Here is a 19,159-nt window from a genome sequence, read left to right as displayed (position 1 = left end):
AGGAGTGAGGAGAAGGAGTGAGAGGAGTCTGATCAGAAAGTGAAGCCTCTCCCTGTTCTCTCTCTCTCCCTGTTCTCTCTCTCTCTGACTCGTGGTACAGGCCTTTATTAGATCCTGATCAGTTTGCCGTGGCCCTTTATCTGTGTGGCCCTTTCTCTGTGTGGCCCTTTCTCTGTGTGGCCCTTTCTCTATGGTGGCCCTTTCTCTGTGTGGACCTTTCTCTATGGTGGCCCTTTCTCTGTGTGGACCTTTCTCTGTGGTGGCCCTTTCTCTGTGTGGCCCTTTCTCTGTGTGGCCCTTTCTCTGTGTGGCCCTTTCTCTGTGTGGACCTTTCTCTATGGTGGCCCTTTCTCTGTGTGGACCTTTCTCTGTGTGGCCCTTTCTCTGTGTGGCCCTTTCTCTGTGTGGCCCTTTCTCTGTGTGGCCCTTTCTCTGTGTGGCCCTTTCTCTGTGTGGCCCTTTCTCTGTGTGGCCCTTTCTCTGTGGTGGCCCTTTCTCTGTGTGGCCCTTTCTCTGTGGTGGCCCTTTATCTGTGGTGGCCCTTTCTCTGTGTGTGTGTATATGTGCCTACGAGCAGGTGTGTGTGATCCTGTTCTTATTTGTCTCAGAAGGAGCTGCTCTCCTCCACAGTATAGTGATTATTACACCTGAAATGTGATAGGTCCTCTGTGTTAATTAATGTGTGGTATCTCCACACTCTCCTCTGTGTTAATTAATGTGTGGTATCTCCACACTCTCCTCTGTGTTAATTAATGTGTGGTATCTCCACACTCTCCTCAGCCTCTGTGTTAATTAATGTGTGGTATCTCCACACTCTCCGCTGTGTTAATTAATGTGTGGTATCTCCACACTCTCCGCTGTGTTAATGTGTGGTATCTCCACACTCTCCTCTGTGTTAATTAATGTGTGGTATCTCCACACTCTCCTCTGTGTTAATTAATGTGTGGTATCGCCACACTCTCCTCAGCCTCTGTGTTAATTAATGTGTGGTATCTCCACACTCTCCGCTGTGTTAATTAATGTGTGGTATCTCCACACTCTCCGCTGTGTTAATTAATGGGTGGTATCTCCACACTCTCCTCTGTGTTAATTAATGTGTGGTATCTCCACACTCTCCGCTGTGTTAATTAATGTGTGGTATCTCCACACTCTCCTCTGTGTTAATTAATGTGTGGTATCTCCACACTCTCCGCTGTGTTAATTAATGTGTGGTATCTCCACACTCTCCTCAGCCTCTGTGTTAATTAATGTGTGGTATCTCCACACTCTCCGCTGTGTTAATTAATGTGTGGTATCTCCACACTCTCCTCTGTGTTAATTAATGTGTGGTATCTCCACACTCTCCTCAGCCTCTGTGTTAATTAATGTGTGGTATCTCCACACTCTCCGCTGTGTTAATTAATGTGTGGTATCTCCACACTCTCCTCTGTGTTAATTAATGTGTGGTATCTCCACACTCTCCGCTGTGTTAATTAATGTGTGGTATCTCCACACTCTCCGCTGTGTTAATTAATGTGTGGTATCTCCACACTCTCCTCTGTGTTAATTAATGTGTGGTATCTCCACACTCTCCGCTGTGTTAATTAATGTGTGGTATCTCCACACTCTCCGCTGTGTTAATGTGTGGTATCTCCACACTCTCCTCTGTGTTAATTAATGTGTGGTATCTCCACACTCTCCGCTGTGTTAATTAATGTGTGGTATCTCCACACTCTCCTCTGTGTTAATTAATGTGTGGTATCTCCACACTCTCCGCTGTGTTAATTAATGTGTGGTATCTCCACACTCTCCGCTGTGTTAATTAATGTGTGGTATCTCCACACTCTCCTCTGTGTTAATTAATGTGTGGTATCTCCACACTCTCCGCTGTGTTAATTAATGTGTGGTATCTCCACACTCTCCTCTGTGTTAATTAATGTGTGGTATCTCCACACTCTCCGCTGTGTTAATTAATGTGTGGTATTTCCACACTCTCCTCTGTGTTAATTAATGTGTGGTATCTCCACACTCTCCTCTGTGTTAATTAATGTGTGGTATCTCCACACTCTCCTCTGTGTTAATTAATGTGTGGTATCTCCACACTCTCCTCTGCCTCTGTGTTAATTAATGTGTGATACCACACTCTCCTCTGTGTTAATTAATGTGTGGTATCTCCACACTCTCCTCTGCCTCTCCACTTCCTGTGTTTTCTCTTCCTACTTCCATTGTTCTCTTTAACCTCTACATCTCCATTTACAGAATTGAACTTGTGTGTGATTTGAATTTAGTCGTAGAAACCATTTGAAATGTGGAGTGGTTATGTGTTATTTCATGGGGAATGTGACACAAGACATTGTGTGTGTTTGAAGAGAGGAGACACTAGGCTGAACACGGAATAAGAGACAGATTAGAGGAGACACTAGGCTGAACACGGAATAAGAGACAGATTAGGGGAGACACTAGGCTGGACACGGAATAAGAGACAGATTAGAGGAGACACTAGGCTGAACACGGAATAAGAGACAGATTAGGGGAGACACTAGGCTGGACACGGAATAAGAGACAGATTAGAGGAGACACTAGGCTGAACACGGAATAAGAGACAGATTAGGGGAGACACTAGGCTGGACACGGAATAAGAGACAGATTAGAGGAGACACTAGGCTGGACACGGAATAAGAGACAGATTAGAGGAGACACTAGGCTGAACACGGAATAAGAGACAGATTAGAGGAGACACTAGGCTGGACACGGAATAAGAGACAGATTAGAGGAGACACTAGGCTGGACACGGAATAAGAGACAGATTAGAGGAGACACTAGGCTGAACACGGAATAAGAGACAGATTAGGGGAGACACTAGGCTGGACACGGAATAAGAGACAGATTAGAGGAGACACTAGGCTGGACACGGAATAAGAGACAGATTAGAGGAGACACTAGGCTGAACACGGAATAAGAGACAGATTAGGGGAGACACTAGGCTGGACACGGAATAAGAGACAGATTAGAGGAGACACTAGGCTGGACACGGAATAAGAGACAGATTAGAGGAGACACTAGGCTGAACACGGAATAAGAGACAGATTAGAGGAGACACTAGGCTGGACACGGAATAAGAGACAGATTAGAGGAGACACTAGGCTGAACACGGAATAAGAGACAGATTAGAGGAGACACTAGGCTGGACACGGAATAAGAGACAGATTAGAGGAGACACTAGGCTGAACACGGAATAAGAGACAGATTAGAGGAGACACTAGGCTGGACACGGAATAAGAGACAGATTAGAGGAGACACTAGGCTGGACACGGAATAAGAGACAGATTAGAGGAGACACTAGGCTGAACACGGAATAAGAGACAGATTAGGGGAGACACTAGGCTGGACACGGAATAAGAGACAGATTAGAGGAGACACTAGGCTGGACACGGAATAAGAGACAGATTAGAGGAGACACTAGGCTGGACACGGAATAAGAGACAGATTAGAGGAGACACTAGGCTGGACACGGAATAAGAGACAGATTAGAGGAGACACTAGGCTGAACACGGAATAAGAGACAGATTAGAGGAGACACTAGGCTGAACACGGAATAAGAGACAGATTAGAGGAGACACTAGGCTGGACACGGAATAAGAGACAGATTAGAGGAGACACTAGGCTGAACACGGAATAAGAGACAGATTAGAGGAGACACTAGGCTGAACACGGAATAAGAGACAGATTAGAGGAGACACTAGGCTGGACACGGAATAAGAGACAGATTAGAGGAGACACTAGGCTGGACACGGAATAAGAGACAGATTAGAGGAGACACTAGGCTGGACACGGAATAAGAGACAGATTAGAGGAGACACTAGGCTGAACACGGAATAAGAGACAGATTAGAGGAGACACTAGGCTGAACACGGAATAAGAGACAGATTAGAGGAGACACTAGGCTGAACACGGAATAAGAGACAGATTAGAGGAGACACTAGGCTGAACACGGAATAAGAGACAGATTAGAGGAGAGACTAGGCTGAACACGGAATAAGAGACAGATTAGAGGAGACACTAGGCTGAACACGGAATAAGAGACAGATTAGAGGAGACACTAGGCTGGACACGGAATAAGAGACAGATTAGGGGAGACACTAGGCTGAACACGGAATAAGAGACAGATTAGGGGAGACACTAGGCTGGACACGGAATAAGAGACAGATTAGAGGAGACACTAGGCTGAACACGGAATAAGAGACAGATTAGAGGAGACACTAGGCTGGACACGGAATAAGAGACAGATTAGAGGAGACACTAGGCTGGACACGGAATAAGAGACAGATTAGAGGAGACACTAGGCTGGACACGGAATAAGAGACAGATTAGAGGAGACACTAGGCTGGACACGGAATAAGAGACAGATTAGAGGAGACACTAGGCTGGACACGGAATAAGAGACAGATTAGAGGAGACACTAGGCTGGACACGGAATAAGAGACAGATTAGAGGAGACACTAGGCTGGACACGGAATAAGAGACAGATTAGAGGAGACACTAGGCTGAACACGGAATAAGAGACAGATTAGAGGAGACACTAGGCTGAACACGGAATAAGAGACAGATTAGAGGAGACACTAGGCTGAACACGGAATAAGAGACAGATTAGAGGAGACACTAGGCTGAACACGGAATAAGAGACAGATTAGAGGAGACACTAGGCTGAACACGGAATAAGAGACAGATTAGAGGAGAGACTAGGCTGAACACGGAATAAGAGACAGATTAGAGGAGACACTAGGCTGGACACGGAATAAGAGACAGATTAGAGGAGACACTAGGCTGGACACGGAATAAGAGACAGATTAGAGGAGACACTAGGCTGAACACGGAATAAGAGACAGATTAGGGGAGACACTAGGCTGAACACGGAATAAGAGACAGATTAGGGGAGACACTAGGCTGGACACGGAATAAGAGACAGATTAGAGGAGACACTAGGCTGAACACGGAATAAGAGACAGATTAGAGGAGACACTAGGCTGAACACGGAATAAGAGACAGATTAGGGGAGACACTAGGCTGGACACGGAATAAGAGACAGATTAGAGGAGAGAAGGCTGAACACGGAATAAGAGACAGATTAGAGGAGACACTAGGCTGAACACGGAATAAGAGACAGATTAGAGGAGACACTAGGCTGAACACGGAATAAGAGACAGATTAGAGGAGACACTAGGCTGAACACGGAATAAGAGACAGATTAGAGGAGACACTAGGCTGGACACGGAATAAGAGACAGATTAGAGGAGACACTAGGCTGGACACGGAATAAGAGACAGATTAGAGGAGACACTAGGCTGGACACGGAATAAGAGACAGATTAGAGGAGACACTAGGCTGGACACGGAATAAGAGACAGATTAGAGGAGACACTAGGCTGGACACGGAATAAGAGACAGATTAGAGGAGACACTAGGCTGGACACGGAATAAGAGACAGATTAGAGGAGACACTAGGCTGAACACGGAATAAGAGACAGATTAGAGGAGAGACTAGGCTGAACACGGAATAAGAGACAGATTAGAGGAGACACTAGGCTGAACACGGAATAAGAGACAGATTAGAGGAGACACTAGGCTGAACACGGAATAAGAGACAGATTAGAGGAGATACTAGGCTGGACACGGAATAAGAGACAGATTAGAGGAGACACTAGGCTGGACACGGAATAAGAGACAGATTAGAGGAGACACTAGGCTGAACACGGAATAAGAGACAGATTAGAGGAGACACTAGGCTGAACACGGAATAAGAGACAGATTAGAGGAGACACTAGGCTGAACACGGAATAAGAGACAGATTAGAGGAGACACTAGGCTGAACACGGAATAAGAGACAGATTAGAGGAGACACTAGGCTGAACACGGAATAAGAGACAGATTAGAGGAGAGACTAGGCTGAACACGGAATAAGAGACAGATTAGAGGAGACACTAGGCTGGACACGGAATAAGAGACAGATTAGAGGAGACACTAGGCTGGACACGGAATAAGAGACAGATTAGAGGAGACACTAGGCTGAACACGGAATAAGAGACAGATTAGGGGAGACACTAGGCTGAACACGGAATAAGAGACAGATTAGGGGAGACACTAGGCTGGACACGGAATAAGAGACAGATTAGAGGAGACACTAGGCTGAACACGGAATAAGAGACAGATTAGAGGAGACACTAGGCTGAACACGGAATAAGAGACAGATTAGGGGAGACACTAGGCTGGACACGGAATAAGAGACAGATTAGAGGAGAGAAGGCTGAACACGGAATAAGAGACAGATTAGAGGAGACACTAGGCTGAACACGGAATAAGAGACAGATTAGAGGAGACACTAGGCTGAACACGGAATAAGAGACAGATTAGAGGAGACACTAGGCTGAACACGGAATAAGAGACAGATTAGAGGAGACACTAGGCTGGACACGGAATAAGAGACAGATTAGAGGAGACACTAGGCTGGACACGGAATAAGAGACAGATTAGAGGAGACACTAGGCTGGACACGGAATAAGAGACAGATTAGAGGAGACACTAGGCTGGACACGGAATAAGAGACAGATTAGAGGAGACACTAGGCTGGACACGGAATAAGAGACAGATTAGAGGAGACACTAGGCTGGACACGGAATAAGAGACAGATTAGAGGAGACACTAGGCTGAACACGGAATAAGAGACAGATTAGAGGAGAGACTAGGCTGAACACGGAATAAGAGACAGATTAGAGGAGACACTAGGCTGAACACGGAATAAGAGACAGATTAGAGGAGACACTAGGCTGAACACGGAATAAGAGACAGATTAGAGGAGACACTAGGCTGGACACGGAATAAGAGACAGATTAGAGGAGACACTAGGCTGGACACGGAATAAGAGACAGATTAGAGGAGACACTAGGCTGGACACGGAATAAGAGACAGATTAGAGGAGACACTAGGCTGAACACGGAATAAGAGACAGATTAGAGGAGACACTAGGCTGGACACGGAATAAGAGACAGATTAGAGGAGACACTAGGCTGAACACGGAATAAGAGACAGATTAGAGGAGACACTAGGCTGGACACGGAATAAGAGACAGATTAGAGGAGACACTAGGCTGGACACGGAATAAGAGACAGATTAGAGGAGACACTAGGCTGGACACGGAATAAGAGACAGATTAGAGGAGACACTAGGCTGGACACGGAATAAGAGACAGATTAGAGGAGACACTAGGCTGGACACGGAATAAGAGACAGATTAGGGGAGACACTAGGCTGGACACGGAATAAGAGACAGATTAGAGGAGACACTAGGCTGAACACGGAATAAGAGACAGATTAGAGGAGACACTAGGCTGGACACGGAATAAGAGACAGATTAGAGGAGACACTAGGCTGGACACGGAATAAGAGACAGATTAGAGGAGACACTAGGCTGGACACGGAATAAGAGACAGATTAGGGGAGACACTAGGCTGGACACGGAATAAGAGACAGATTAGAGGAGACACTAGGCTGGACACGGAATAAGAGACAGATTAGAGGAGACACTAGGCTGGACACGGAATAAGAGACAGATTAGAGGAGCAGGCTCAGCTAAACACGGAATAAGAGACAGATTAGGGGAGACACTAGGCTGGACACGATGAGGAGAGACTAGGCTGGACACGGAATAAGAGACAGATTAGAGGAGACACTAGGCTGGACACGGAATAAGAGACAGATTAGAGGAGACACTAGGCTGAACACGGAATAAGAGACAGATTAGAGGAGACACTAGGCTGAACACGGAATAAGAGACAGATTAGAGGAGAGACTAGGCTGAACACGGAATAAGAGACAGATTAGAGGAGACACTAGGCTGGACACGGAATAAGAGACAGATTAGAGGAGACACTAGGCTGGACACGGAATAAGAGACAGATTAGAGGAGACACTAGGCTGAACACGGAATAAGAGACAGATTAGAGGAGACACTAGGCTGGACACGGAATAAGAGACAGATTAGAGGAGACACTAGGCTGAACACGGAATAAGACACAGATTAGAGGAGACACTAGGCTGGACACGGAATAAGAGACAGATTAGAGGAGACACTAGGCTGAACACGGAATAAGAGACAGATTAGAGGAGACACTAGGCTGGACACGGAATAACAGACAGATTAGAGGAGACACTAGGCTGAACACGGAATAAGAGACAGATTAGAGGAGACACTAGGCTGGACACGGAATAAGAGACAGATTAGAGGAGAGATGGCTGGACACGGAATAAGAGACAGATTAGAGGAGACACTAGGCTGAACACGGAATAAGAGACAGATTAGAGGAGACACTAGGCTGGACACGGAATAAGAGACAGATTAGAGGAGACACTAGGCTGGACACGGAATAAGAGACAGATTAGAGGAGACACTAGGCTGGACACGGAATAAGAGACAGATTAGAGGAGAGACGGCTGGACACGGAATAAGAGACAGATTAGAGGAGACACTAGGCTGGACACGGAATAAGAGACAGATTAGAGGAGACACTAGGCTGAACACGGAATAAGAGACAGATTAGAGGAGACACTAGGCTGAACACGGAATAAGAGACAGATTAGAGGAGACACTAGGCTGGACACGGAATAAGAGACAGATTAGAGGAGACACTAGGCTGAACACGGAATAAGAGACAGATTAGAGGAGACACTAGGCTGGACACGGAATAAGAGACAGATTAGAGGAGACACTAGGCTGAACACGGAATAAGAGACAGATTAGAGGAGACACTAGGCTGAACACGGAATAAGAGACAGATTAGAGGAGACACTAGGCTGGACACGGAATAAGAGACAGATTAGAGGAGACACTAGGCTGAACACGGAATAAGAGACAGATTAGAGGAGACACTAGGCTGGACACGGAATAAGAGACAGATTAGAGGAGACACTAGGCTGGACACGGAATAAGAGACAGATTAGAGGAGAGACGGCTGGACACGGAATAAGAGACAGATTAGAGGAGAGACGGCTGAACACGGAATAAGAGACAGATTAGAACACATTTCTGTTCAGATTGAAGGAAGATGCAATTCAATAATTGAGAGCTCATGTTGGAGATCAAACAATCTGATGGGCCTGCGTGCCAAGGTGTGTGTGTTACTGTGTGTGTGTGTGTGGGGGGGGGGTGGGGGGGGGGGTGGGTTGTGTTACTGTGTGTGTGAGTGGGGTTATAGTGTTTTAAAGAGCAGGAGAGTCAACACCTCCTATCTGACACTCTTGGACTCCCATAACCCTAACCCATATGAAGATAATATAATAACCCTAACCCATATGAAGATAATATAATAACCCTAACCCATATGAAGATAATATAATAACCCTAACCCATATGAAGACATGAAAGTTAGAGACAACGAGGCTCCTTTCCCTCTGCAGACTTGTGGGATTGTAATTCCTTTGAGCTCAGTTTAGTTTCCATTCATGTGTTTTGTGCCTGAGAGATGCAGAAGCAGCACTTAAAGTATTGGACTGTTTTATGAGAGAAAGTGAAGGGCCAGTTCACATGCGTGTTAAATAGATATCCAGTATTCCATACGGTCTATATTCATATTTATACACTGGGTGGTTCGAGCCTTTGAATGCTGATTGGCTGAAAGCCGTGGTTTATCAGACCGTATACCACGGGTATGACAAAACATGTATTTTTACTGCTCTAATTACGTTGGTAACCAGTTTATAATAGCAATAACGCTCGTCGGGGGTTTGTGGTATATGGCCAATATACCACGGCTCAGGGCTGTGTCCAGGCACTCCGCGTTGCGTCGTGCTTATTGGCCATATACCACACCTCCTCGGGCCTTACTGCTTACGTATAGTACACAGACTGTAGGGAACTCTGGGAAACCCAACCTCATAGAGGCTCCCGAGTGGTGCAGCGGTCTGAGGCACTGCATCTGCATTCCCCTTCTGACCCTCAGATAGTCTACATGATGTATGCTATATCATTCCCCTTCTGACCCTCAGATAGTCTACATGATGTATGCTATATCATTCCTCTTCTGACCCTCAGATAGTCTACATGATGTATGCTATATCATTCCCCTTCTGACACTCAGATAGTCTACATGATGTATGCTATATCATTCCCCTTCTGACACTCAGATAGTCTACATGATGTATGCTGTAGCATTCCTATTCTGACCCTCAGATAGTCTACATGATGTATGCTATATCATTCCCCTTCTGACACTCAGATAGTCTACATGATGTATGCTATATCATTCCCCTTCTGACACTCAGATAGTCTACATGATGTATGCTATATCATTCCCCTTCTGACCCTCAGATAGTCTACATGATGTATGCTATATCATTCCCCTTCTGACCCTCAGATAGTCTACATGATGTATGCTGTATCATTCCCCTTCTGACCCTCAGATAGTCTACATGATGTATGCTATATCATTCCTATTCTGACACTCAGATAGTCTACATGATGTATGCTATATCATTCCCCTTCTGACCCTCAGATAGTCTACCTGATGTATGCTATATCATTCCCCTTCTGACCCTCAGATAGTCTACATGATGTATGCTATATCATTCCCCTTCTGACCCTCAGATAGTCTACATGATGTATGCTATATCATTCCCCTTCTGACCCTCAGATAGTCTACATGATGTATGCTATATCATTCCCCTTCTGACCTTCAGATAGTCTACATGATGTATGCTATATCATTCCTCTTCTGACCCTCAGATAGTCTACATGATGTATGCTATATCATTCCCCTTCTGACCCTCAGATAGTCTACATGATGTATGCTGTATCATTCCCCTTCTGACCCTCAGATAGTCTACATGATGTATGCTATATCATTCCCCTTCTGACACTCAGATAGTCTACATGATGTATGCTATATCATTCCCCTTCTGACCCTCAGATAGTCTACATGATGTATGCTATATCATTCCCCTTCTGACCCTCAGATAGTCCTACATGATGTATGCTATAGCATTCCCCTTCTGACCCTCAGATAGTCTACATGATGTATGCTATAGCATTCCTGGTGCTTCGACATTATTCTGTTAGATTAGCGTTGCCTTATCCCCCCTACCCCCTACCCTCTATCCCCTACCCCCTATCCCCTACCCCCTATCCCCTATCCCCTACCCCCTACCCCCTATCCCCTACCCCCTACCCTCTCGGCCGCCCTGCCGGATGTGCTTTGGTTGTTGACACCGAGGCGTCAGAAATAATGGAATCTCTTGTCTGTCGGGTTGTATTTTTGGCCCGACGCTCCACAGCGCTGTAAGGTGTGTGTGTGTGTGTGTGTGTGTGTGTGTGTGTGTGTGTGTGTGTGTGTGTGTGTGTGTGTGTGTGTGTGTGTGTGTGTGTGTGTGTGTGTGTGTGTGTGTGTGTGTGTGTGTGTGTGTGTGTGTGTGTGTGTGTGTGTGTGTGTGTGTGATAGCAGGAGGGGTTTTGTAATGAAGGTTTCCTTTTCATTTTTTTAATATGTAATGTTTGTTGGGTCGAGGCGGAGGTTCTCTCTAATCCTGCCCCCGAGCCCAGAAACATAGATGTGTCAATTCTAGTCCACACACACACACACACACACACACACACACACACACACACACACACACACGTAGTTAGCTTTGGGCGAGACACCATCCCGTTTGATAAATTGTGTGTCCCCCCACCCATCCTTGTGTCTTAAGGAAATGTGTGTTTTTGTGGGGACAGATATGCTGTTTGTTCTGTTATTGACTGTCTGGTGTTGAACGATATGAATCCATTCCCTTTATCTCTCTGTGGTCTAAAAACACGACGTTGGTTTATCATTCAGAATGTTAACATGTTTCAGAGTAGAATGCATTATTATTGATAGGGGTCTCTGGTGGTCTCATAGCTATGTGCTTTACACACACACACACACACACACACACACACACACACCACACACACCACACACACACACACACACACACACCACACACACCACACACACACACACACACACACACACACACACACACACACACACACACACACACACACACACACACACACACACACACCACACACACACACCATACACACGCACCCACACCACACACACACACACAGTTCTTTTCCTCTGCAGTGAGTGAATCTTTGTTGTTAAACCTTTTGTGGTAGTGTGTGTGTGTGTGTGTGTGTGTGTGTGTTTTTCCCCCACTCGATGCTACTCTCCGTCTCTCGCTGTCTAAAGGCCTCTTAGTGTGTGTGTGTGTGTGTGTGTGTGTGTGTGTGTGTGTGTGTGTGTGTGTGTGTGTGTGTGTGTGTGTGTGTGTGTGTGTGTGTGTGTGTGTGTGTGTGTGTGTGATAGCAGGAGGGGTTTTGTAATGAAGGTTTCCTTTTCATTTTTTTAATATGTAATGTTTGTTGGGTCGAGGCGGAGGTTCTCTCTAATCCTGCCCCCGAGCCCAGAAACATAGATGTGTCAATTCTAGTCCACACACACACACACACACACACACACACACACACACACACACACGTAGTTAGCTTTGGGCGAGACACCATCCCGTTTGATAAATTGTGTGTCCCCCCACCCATCCTTGTGTCTTAAGGAAATGTGTGTTTTTGTGGGGACAGATATGCTGTTTGTTCTGTTATTGACTGTCTGGTGTTGAACGATATGAATCCATTCCCTTTATCTCTCTGTGGTCTAAAAACACGACGTTGGTTTATCATTCAGAATGTTAACATGTTTCAGAGTAGAATGCATTATTATTGATAGGGGTCTCTGGTGGTCTCATAGCTATGTGCTTTACACACACACACACACACACACACACACACCACACACACCACGCACACACACACACCACACACACCACACACACACACACACACACACACACACACACACACCACACACACACACCATACACACGCACCCACACCACACACACACACACAGTTCTTTTCCTCTGCAGTGAGTGAATCTTTGTTGTTAAACCTTTTGTGGTAGTGTGTGTGTGTGTGTGTGTGTGTGTGTGTTTTTCCCCCACTCGATGCTACTCTCCGTCTCTCGCTGTCTAAAGGCCTCTTAGTGTGTGTGTGTGTGTGTGTGTGTGTGTGTGTGTGTGTGTGTGTGTGTGTGTGTGTGTGTGTGTGTGTGTGTGTGTGTGTGTGTGTGTGTGTGTGTGTGTGTGTGTGTGTGTGTGTGTGTGTGTGTGTGTGTGTGTGTGTGTGTGTGTGTGTGTGTGTGTGTGTGTGCGTGTGTGTGTGTGTCTCTCTGCTAGAGTGTGTTGTAGTTGCTTTAATACCACCTGGTCTCTAATCCCAGGTAATTATGGACCTGAAATTACACAGCTACTTTAACATCACTTGAAAGGAGAAAGATGGCCTCAGGAGGAAGCTGACTGCCTGTCTGCCTGATCGACTGCCTGCCTGCCTGTCTGCCTGATCGACTGACTGACTGACTGCCTGATCGACTGCCTGTCTGCCTGATCAACTGACTGCCTGACTGACTGACTGACTGTCTGCCTGATTGACTGACTGACTGACTGACTGACTGTCTGCCTGATTGACTGACTGACTGACTGTCTGCCTGATCGACTGACTGACTGACTGACTGCCTGCCTGATCGACTGACTGACTGACTGACTGCCTGCCTGATCAACTGACTGACTGACTGTCTGCCTGATCGACTGACTGCCTGATCGACTGACTGCCTGATCGACTGACTGCCTGATCAACTGACTGCCTGATCGACTGACTGCCTGATCGACTGACTGCCTGATCGACTGACTGCCTGATCGACTGACTGCCTGATCGACTGACTGCCTGATCGACTGTCTGCCTGATCAACTGACAGAGAGAGATGTGGGGGGGGTTGTGTGAATGACTTTAGTTTACATTAATTACACAAACACACACTGCTGAGGTGTGAGAAACCACATTCATGTTAATAATATTACAAGGATTACTATGTTGTCATCAACATTAGTCAAGTGGACTCCAGCTAATCTCCTGAAAAACTATTTCCCCTCAAATTAATATTTCCACCTAATTTATTAAATGACTTATTGTCACGCTCCCTATCATCTTTCTATGCTTGTTGTTTTCTCTGATTTATTCCTGTTCTGAGTGGCCCATCAGGCATTGTTTGGGCCGTCTAAAACGTGTTGTTGTATGGCTGTTGGGAAAGGTTAAGGTCCTCTTTAAAGACGAGCCGGAAATGTCAAGTGTCTCCCTGCCCCTCCGGCTCTCCCTGTCTCCCTGCCTCCCTGCCTCCCTGTCTCCCTGCCTCCCTGTCTCCCTGTCTCTCTGCCCCTCCGGCTCTCCCTGCCTCTCTGCCTCCCTGCCCCTCTGCCTCCCTGCCTCTCTGCCTCCCTGTCTCCCTGCCCCTCCGGCTCTCCCTGCCTCTCTGCCTCCCTGCCCCTCTGGCTCTCTCTGCCCCTCTGGCTCTCTCTGCCTCCCTGTCTCCCTGCCCCTCCGGCTCTCCCTGCCTCTCTGCCTCCCTGCCCCTCTGCCTCCCTGCCGCTCTGCCTCCCTGCCTCTCTGCCCCTCCGGCTCTCTCTGCCTCCCTGCCCCTCTGCCTCTCTGCCCCTCTGCCTCCCTGCCCCTCTGCCTCCCTGCCTCTCTGCCCCTCTGCCTCCCTGTCTCCCTGTCTCCCTGCCCCTCTGTCTCCCTGCCCCTCCAGCTCTCCCTGCCTCTCTGCACTGAGAGAAAGAGCCTGAAGGAGACACTGAGGTAACAAGGTACCATTAGAGTTTCCCTGTAAACTGTTTCAGTTCAGCAATATTCTTAGGATGTCTGGTGTGAACCACTCTCTGGAGGTCAGGCCACAGCATCTCAATGGGGTTGAGGTCAGGACTCTGACTGGGCCACTCCAGAAGGTGTATTTTCTTCTGTTGAAGCCATTCTGTTGTTGATTTATTTCTGTGTTTTGGGACGTTGTGCTGTTGCATCACCCAACTTCTGTTGAGCTTCAATTGGCGGACAGATAGCCTAACATTCTCCTGCAAAATGTCTTGATAAACTTGGGAATTCATTTTTCTGTCGAAGATAGCAAGCTGTCCAGGCCCTGAGGCAGCCCCAAACCATGATGCTCCCTCCACCATATTTTACAGTTGGGATGAGGTTTTGATGTTGGTGTGCTGTGCCTTTTTGCCTCCACACAGTGTTGTGTGTTCCTTCCAAACAACTCAACTGTAGTTTCATCTGTCCACAGAATATTTTGCCAGTAGCGCTGTGGAACATCCAGGTGCTCTTTTGTGAACTTCAGACGTGCAGTAATGTTATTTGGGACAGCAGTGGCTTCTTCCGTGGTGACCTCCCATGAACACCATTCTTGTTTAGTGTTTTATGTATTGTAGTCTCGGCAACAGAGATGTTAGCATGTTCCAGAGATTTCTGTAAGTCTTTAGCTGACACTCTAGGATTCTTCTTAACCTCATTGAGCATTATGCACTGTGCTCTGGCAGTCATCTTTGCAGGACGTCCACTCCTAGGGAGAGTAGCAACAGGGCTGAACTTTCTCCATTTATAGACAATTTGTCTTACCGTGGACTGATGAATGTCAAGGCTTTTAGAGATACTTTTGTAACCCTTTCCAGCTTTATGCTAGTCAACCATTCTTAATCTGAGGTTTTCTGAGATCTCTTTTGTTCGAGGCATGGTTCACATCAGGCAATGCTTCTTGTGAATAGCAAACTTTTTTTATAGGGCAGGGCAGCTCTAACCAACATCTCCAATCTCGTCTCATTGATTGGACTCCAGGTTAGCTGACTCCTGACTCCAATTATCTTTTGGAGAAGTCATTAGCCTTGGGGTTCACATACTTTGTCCAACCTACACAGTGAATGTTTAAATGATGTATTCAATATAGACCAGAAAAATACAATAATTTGTGTGTTATTAGTTTAAGCAGACTGTGTTTGTCTGTTGTTGTGACTTAGATAAAGATCAGATCAAATTTGATGAACAATTTATGCAGAAATCCAGGTAATTCCAAAGGGTTCACAGTTTTTCTTGCCATTGTAAGTACTTCACACCACTGTATACCCAAAACTCATTTTCTCCTGTCTCTCTGTTGTTCCTCTGCAGCAGTCATACAGGGGTCATACAGGGGTCATACTTACCAACATTAGAAAAAGTTTAAGTTCAAGGTTAAGTTTAGGCATCAGCCAATTTTCGTCGTGTCACGTGATAGAAGGCTCACTACATTGTAGCTGGTCCCATCAGGTAACCTGCCACGTGTTAGCTCTATGCTAACCTCCTCAGGTGGCAGTCAATATTTCCTGTAACAACTTCCTCATCAGCCTGTCAAATATCTTCAACTTTTTCTCCACAAATCAACAAAGCGTTTGTTGAAATGGGTCAACTCGGCCACCAGAGGAATCTTGTAAACATCCAAAGTCGAGGTTTACTTTTGTTCCACTTGGTCTGTCACAACTACCAATATGTTGCATGATGGGTCCTTAACTAAGCTACTAGCTACTAAAGGTTGAACAAAAATTCTAAATGCACGTTTTCTCACATATGACAAGCTGTTGCTTATCCGTTTAACACACATCCATGTGCTTTTAGCGAATAAAGGACGACTATACAATAGGTACATAGTAGGAAGGAAGTCAAATAGGGGACATTTACCACAATTGACATCACTGCCAAGTGGCGTACAGCAGTGCTAAGGCGCTTAACTCTGATTCTCTGGGTTACAGGAATCACGGGTTCGAGTCCCGCTCAAGTCAAGCGTTTTTTTTGTTAAAGAAAAAACTGTTCACTGCTGGTCCTCGATGCTTGATTCAAATAAAGCATATGTGACAAAGTGGATGAATATATGAATTCATATTAAACGTTGTACATGGAAGTCTAGCCCACATCAGAAATGAAATGGTGTTTTTGGTCGTGCAGTAATGTAATACTGGGCTATTACTCGGTATGTTAGGGCTGTGGTAGAATACTAATTCACCGTTAAGTGATCTTTCGAGACATTGATTCAGCTTTTATCTAAACTTTATTAAACAAGCACCATTCAATCGCCATGCATGTAGAATCGACACCTAAGTGTGGTGATGATATCATGAAGCACCTGGTCGTTCCCATCGCTACTAACCGGAGACTCACGCCTAGATGACCCCTAGACGACCCCTAGATCTGTCCTGGGTGGCTGTTCAAAGAGACTGTCTATCCTAACCTTAACTCTGACCCTAACACTTGATTTAGGAAACAATTCATGCAATCTATGTGTATATACACTGGAAGAATTTACACTAGATGTACTAGGAATGATAAACTACACGACCAAAAGTATGTGGACACCTGCTCGTCGAACATCTCATTCTAAAATCTGACTGTCATATTACAGTTCGTAGAAACATGTCAAACGATGTATAGAATCAATCTTTAGGATGTTTTTAACATAAATCTTCAATAATGTTCCAACCGGAGAATTCCTTTGTCTTCAGAAATGCAATGGAACGCAAGCTAACTCTCTCTCTCTCTCTCTCTCACGTGAACGCGCCTGGTCAGCTCATGGCACTCTGCCAGACCCATGACTCAGAGACCTCATTCCCCCCTCCTTCACAGTAGAAGCATCAAACAAGGTTCTAAAGACTGTTGACATCTAGTGGAAGCCTTAGGAAGTGCAATATGACCAATATCCCACTGTATCTTCGATAGGCGATGAGTTGAAAACCTACAAACCTCAGATTTCCCACTTCCTGGTTGGATTTTTTCTCAGGTTTTTGCCTGCCTTATGAGTTCTGTTATACTCACAGACATCATTCAAACAGTTGTAGAAACTCCAGAGTGATTTCTATCCAAATCTACTAATAATATGCAGATATTAGCTTCTGGGCATGAGTAGCAGGCAGTTTACTCTGGGCACCTTATTCATCCAAGCTACTCAATACTGCCCCCAGCCATAAGAAGTTAAACATTTAGGTACATACAAGTGTATTATATCGGTTGAAAGCTTAAATTCTTGTTAATCTAACTGCACTGTCCAATTTACAGTAGCTATTACAGCGAAAGCATGCCATGCGATTGTTTGAGGACGGTGCCCCACATCAAAATATTTTTCCACCGGCACAGGTTTCATAAATTCACAAATAGCGATTAAATATTCACTTACTTTTTGAAAATCTTCCTCTGATTTGTCATCCAAAGGGTCACAGCTATAACATGTAGTGTCGTTTTGTTAGATAAAATCCTTCTTTATATCCCAAAAAGTCAGTTTAATTGGCGCCATCGATTTGAGTAATCCACTCGTTCAACATGCAGAGAAAGGAATCCGAAAATCTACCCCTAAACTTTCAACAAATACGTTTCCATTTACTCCTCAGATACCCTAGAATGTAATCAAACTATAAAATTTCTTACAGAAAGAAGTATGTTCAATAGGAAACCGATTTTAGCAGGTGCGTCTTGTCTTCATGGCGCGTCCAAACACGAATTTCCAAGACTGTGTCTCTGTACTAAAACTGATATTTCTTATTCGTTTTGGAAGTTACAAGCCTGAAACCTTGAACGTAGACTGCTGACACTCTGTGGAAGCCATTGGAATTGCATCCTGGGAGCTAGAATTGAGTATGCCCATATACTTGCCATTGTAAGAGGATGGTCTCTCCCAAAAAATAATTCTGGTTGGTTTTTCTTTGGATTTTCTCCTACCATATCTATTGTGTTACAATCTCCTACATTATTTTAACATTTCTACAGACTTCAAAGTGTTTTATTTCCAATGGTACCAATTATATACATATCCTGACATGCCCAAAGCATATATTTTGGGCATGTCATTCAGGTGGAAATTGTGAAAAAGGGGCCTAGCCCTAAGAAGTTTTTAATTTAGGAGACGTTTAGTTCTCATTTAGTGTGTTTCTCTCTCTCTCGCTCTCTTTCTTTCTCTCTCCCGCTCTCCATCTCTCTCACCCTCCCCCTTCCTTACTCTCTCTCCCTCTCCCCCTCTCGCGGCCTGAGGCCTCCTCTGTGTCTGTTTATACAGAGCTCTCATAATCACCTAACTTCTCCCTTGTCAGTCATCTCAAATCCCCTCCCCCTCTTCCCTTTCTCCTCCATCTCGTCCTCCACCCCTTTCTTTCTCCCTCTCTCTTCCTCTACATCTCTCTCGCTCCAGCAATATCCCAGGCTGGCCAATAGAGGGGGTA

General features: G+C 45.5%; 1 protein-coding gene across 1 annotated transcript in view; it reads left to right on the top strand.

Moving 5' to 3' along the window:
- Positions 1 to 19,159, top strand: part of ehbp1 (EH domain binding protein 1) — a 390,693-nt gene that overhangs the window by 145,762 nt on the left and 225,772 nt on the right. The window lies entirely within an intron of this gene.

The sequence above is a fragment of the Salvelinus alpinus genome, chromosome 3 (assembly GCF_045679555.1).
Source record: "Salvelinus alpinus chromosome 3, SLU_Salpinus.1, whole genome shotgun sequence".
In the NCBI taxonomy this organism is placed as follows: Eukaryota; Metazoa; Chordata; class Actinopteri; order Salmoniformes; family Salmonidae; genus Salvelinus; species Salvelinus alpinus.
Note: the sequence above shows the minus strand (reverse complement) of the source record. Positions and strands in the feature narration are given on the sequence as shown.